The sequence below is a fragment of the Mus caroli genome, unplaced genomic scaffold (assembly GCF_978045245.1).
Source record: "Mus caroli unplaced genomic scaffold, Mus_caroli_1 scaffold_9, whole genome shotgun sequence".
Taxonomy (NCBI): domain Eukaryota; kingdom Metazoa; phylum Chordata; class Mammalia; order Rodentia; family Muridae; genus Mus; species Mus caroli.
In genome coordinates this window covers 66,955,969-66,960,924 of record NW_028227264.1, presented here as the reverse complement: position 1 = coordinate 66,960,924, position 4,956 = coordinate 66,955,969, and the positions used below count along the sequence as shown (strand labels likewise).

Genomic DNA, 4,956 nt, shown 5'->3' with positions numbered 1-4,956 from the left:
TCTGTTCTGAGCAGTGGTATCTACGAGACCCTAGAACTCTGTGTCAATAATAAGATGTGCAACACGAGGAAAGGTGTCTGTCAGGCTGTTGAGCACATCAATAAAGCTTTTCCACCCACTCTGGTTAGCAAGAAACTGAATGTTGGGGAAGAAGAAAAGACGAACAAACTGATGGCCGACATGAATGGCACTGAATCTAAATTTGATGTAAATGTGCAAATACCTACATCCTGGAGGTGTCCCTGGCTGCCTCTGAGTGCTACAGGTCTCGTAAGTAGGACCTGGACTTCAAGTTGTGCAGTGACTCCAGTAGATACCATGCTCAACCAGCTGGTTGAATTTTACAAGTCTTTCTTCTGGGAGTGTCCAGTGTTGCCCATTGAAGACCCCGTTGACCAGAATGACTGGGAAGCTTGGCAGAAATTTACAGCAGGAATCCAGGTGGCTGGTGATAATCTTGGAGTAACCAACCCTCCTAAGCGGAGTGCCAAGGTTGTGGGCAAGAATTCTTGCAACCGCCTCCTACTCAAAATGAACCAGATCTGCTCTGTGACCAAGTCTCTGCAGGCACATAAACTGGCTGGGGTGTCATGGTGTCTCATCAACTCTGGGGAGACTGAGGATACTTTTATAGCTGACCTGGTGGTGGGGCTCTGCACTGGGCAGATCAAGACTGGTGCTCCTTGCTGATCTGAGCACTGGCTAAGTACAATCAGATATGTAGAATCAAAGAGGAGCTGGGCGGCAAGGTCAAGTTTGCTGGCACATCCTTCAGGACCAAGTAGAGCGTGAGCTGAAGATATCGGGAGCCACCAGCTGCTAATTCTCCCTTTCCTGATGTCATGGAGGCTGCTCAAGACTGGCTCAGATCTTCCCTTGGCATGGCTTCCTCAGAGGTCCAAAGCCACGCTCAGCCACCTGAAGCCTTGATGGAAGCCCTGGCTTTGCAATCATATGATTGGTCTGAATCATTGTTTCTGTCACATGACTTCCCATCTCCTGTCTATAGCTCTCGTAACTCCAGTGTAATCTCTAGGGAGGCCACAAGCAAGGACCCGACTCTTCCCAGTGGTTATACGTGCGAAATAAAAGCCGCAGCAAGCTCTCTCCCATCAATCAACCAATCAATAAAGAGCTCTTCTAAGCTAATCGTTTTATCCCTCTTTTTTTTATTTATTTTTTTTATTACGTATTTTCCTCAATTACATTTCCAATGCTATCCCAAAAGTCCCCCATACCCCCCCACTTCCCTACCCACCCATTCCCATTCTTTTGGCCCTGGCATTCCTCTGTATTGGGGCATATAAAGTTTGCAAGTCCAATGGGCCTCTCTTTCCAGTGATGGCCGACTAGGCCATCTTTCGATACATATGCAGCTAGACATTCATCTTTTACTGTCCTTGCTCCTAGGGGTCCTTCTGACTTCACGAATTGCTCTTGCCCTCCTTCACATCTTGGTTTGGAATTCCTCCACAGGCCAGTCACAACAGTCTTTCAGAACATTCATAAACTACATTCTCCAGCTTCGAAGAATTTGGAGTCTGACCAGAGGGCTCATTCAGGAACATCTATTCTACTAAATTCCTTCTGCAATACATAAATTCTTATGTGCCTATGTTTATGGTTATATATTTAAAGTACTTAAAGTTGGCCAATATGAAAGTTGAAATATAAGAAATTTTAAGTGACTAAACACAATCATGAGAAATAGTTTCCTTTGTGTTTTGTGCTGGCACTCCAAGCATTTCAATGACATTTAATAAGAATAGAACCAATAATTATAGTACTTAGTATTTGATAAGCAGAACTTACTAGTAGCAAATAACTACATTTACTACTCAGTAGAACTTAAGTAGCAAACTGTCTTCTGTGCTTGAAGACTGTGTGGCCACATAATTTATTAACTTTTGTGACTGAAGACTTAAATTGATAACGTTGGACACTCTTTTTAGCTTTTATGTGTGATTATTTTATTTGTTTACATTTCAAATGTTGTTCTCCCCTTCCCAGTTTTCCCTCTGAAAGCCCCCCCATCCCATCCTCCCTCCTCCTACCTCTATGAGTGTGCTCCCCCCACTCCCACCACAGTGCTCTAGCATCCCCCTACACTGGGGCCTCTAGCCTTCACAAGACGAAGGACCTCTCCTCCCATTGGTGCCCCACGAAACCATCATATGAAGCTGGAAAAATGGGTCGCTCCATGTGTACTCCTTGGTTGGTGGTTTAGTCCCTGGGAGCTCTGTGGGGTTGGGGGGGGTGTCCAGTTATTTGGTATTGTTGTTCTTCCTATGTAGTTGCAAACCCCTTCAGTTCCTTCTGTCTTTCCCCTAATTCCTCCATTGGGGTCTCCATGCTCAGTGTGATGGTTGGCTCTAAGCATCTGCATCTGTATTGGTCAGGCTCTGGCAGAGCCTGTGGGGGGACAGCCATAACAGGCAAGTGCTTCTTGGTATGAGCCATAGTGTCTGGGTTTGGTGTCTGCAGATGGGATGGATCCCTAGGTGGGGCAATCTCTGGATAGTCATTCCTTCAGTCTCTGCTTCACTCAGTCCCTGTATTTTCTTTAGACAGGAACAATTCTGAGTTAAAATTCTTGAGATGGGTGGGTGGCCCCATTCCTCAACTGGGGGCTGTGCTTATCCAACTGAATATGGTCACTATAGGTTCTATCTCTTCTGTGTTGGGTATTTTGGTTAATGTCATCTCCATTGGGTCCAGGGAAACCTCTTGCCTAACTGGGAAACTCTTAGTCAAGTTGTGTATGTGTGTATGTATCTATGTATGTGTGTGTATATATTATGCATATTTCTATAGTATAAATATATATTTAGATATATTATATATTTCTTTGAATCTTGTCTCATATGTACTAGGCACCCAATACTAGAAAAATCTTATTATTATTGTATTATTCTAAAACAAAGGACCATTTAGAAGTAATTAAGAGTTCAGAAACAAAATTTACCTTAGCAGACATGGTAGCATACATAATCTTTACCTTCTGACATGATTTTTTATACTTTTGAAGTTGAAAATTCTTTGGCATTTTTTTGTTGTTGTTGGAGTCACCACAAGTAGCCGACATTGAGGTTATTAATATAGTATCTGCAAGCACTCCTCCATGCAAAAGCCACCTATTTGGAAAGTTGAAAGAAAACCTTGTATCAGGCACATTCAAGATGCAAAGTAAGTTTCTGTGCTATCTGACTATGATGAAGTGCTTCAAACCCTGCAAAGCTGAAAGCTCTGGGGATGTTAAATATTCCAGCTTTGGTGCTAGTGAAATAACGTTTTTTGTACCAAGGTAAAAGACAGAGCCACAAAACCTATCCAGACTAGATCAAGACAGCCCACATCTCCAATAAGTCTTGTAAGCTTTTGAAGAGAAAGTCACTGAGGGCTCACTACATGAAAAATAGTCACCCCCTCCAACCCCTGCCCTAGAGGGAAGTGAGCAATTTCAATCAACAGTGTCTAATACATGGAGAAAGTATGGGGGTACATTAATGGCTTCTAATGAATAATGGAATAAAGCAGAATACACCATGAAAAAGAAAAGGAAATTCAAACTGACCAAAGAGAAAAACTAGATTACTTAAAGTGTTATGCTTTCATTTGTTCAAAAACTAGACACCACAAAAGAAAAAACCCTGAGAATGCTAAAATTATATGCAGTGAGCAACCCCAAATAAAATAGCCTATGCTCATGGGAAATGAGGGCAGTGTCCCTGTACCTCAGAATATAGCGATACCAACAAGATGTAGTTTTGTTTAGTGAGGTGGAGCTTGCCTGCAATCCCAGCTACTCAGCACCTAAGACAGCAGGATGAGTTGAGCTCTGGAATCTTGGATAAAACAGCAAACTCCTATTAAGATGGAGAGGAAAAGGAAGAGAAAGAGGATGAAGAAGAGGAAGAGTAGAAGGGGTTAAGAGGAGGAGGAAGAAGAAGAGAAGGAGGGGACTTTGCAGTTTGGAAGTTTTCAAGGGAGCTAAGAATAGGGGAGCTGAGGTTGGTTCTTCCTGGAACAATACTGTGGCTAATATGTGGTAGTGTAATGCAAACGTAATCAAGCCCAGGTGTATTACATTATTTTCAATTACATAATATGTTTTAAATAACCAAACAGTTAGAAAGACTTAGGAATTGCCAGCATCGAGAGATCAGAAAACTTGAATGCAAGTCTCATTTCCGTCACTCATTAGCTTCATGATCTTGAGTAATCATTAACTTTCCTTACTTTCCCCTGGGAAGATACAGTTACCAGTGTCTGCATCCTGTACCTATGCGGTTTTAAGACTAGATCAGAGAAATAATATTCTAAAATATAAAACACCACTAAAATGCAAATTGCTAACCATAGTTGAGCTTTTGCTTAATTTTCCATCCACAGGATGTTACTACTTTAACATATTATTTATGAGCAATTCTAGTTGTTATAGGGAATCTTTGTTCAATGTATAAAAACATATCTAGCTATGACAACGGTTCTCTCCATAGCCCCAGTGAATCATCAAATTAAATTTAATTTGCTGTCCAGTGGTGTATTTCAAATACTAAATGATTGCTAGCATAATAACTTTAAGTTTTCCATTCTATATGTCATGGCAGCAAATTCAAGGATTGAATAATTTAGCATTTAATGGATCATGTCTGGCTCCATAATCTACTCAGAATAAGATGTAGTTTCCAGGCCTTAGAAATCCTGAATGTTTTGCTCTACACTCTTCATTTGTCAACATATCTCTGAAAATCTTGTGTCTCTTCCTGCACAGACTGCTTTGCCTGGGCCACACAAATCACATATTACAAAAGGAGCCTGTCTCATTTGAGAGCTGTAATGTAGTGCTCTCAAGAATGGCTGCTCCCCGCAAGAACCCCATAAAGTGATTCTTGATTAATTTAAGCCAAGCATAGACAATTTAGCCACCTATTGGGTATCTGATAAAGCCTTGGC

At 41.6% G+C, this 4,956-nt stretch overlaps 1 pseudogene; it reads left to right on the top strand.

The window, feature by feature from the left end:
- The first annotated feature begins 206 nt into the window (after nt 1–206).
- Nucleotides 207–785, top strand: LOC110302698 (alpha-enolase pseudogene; annotated as a pseudogene).
- The last annotated feature ends 4,171 nt before the right edge of the window (nt 786–4,956 follow it).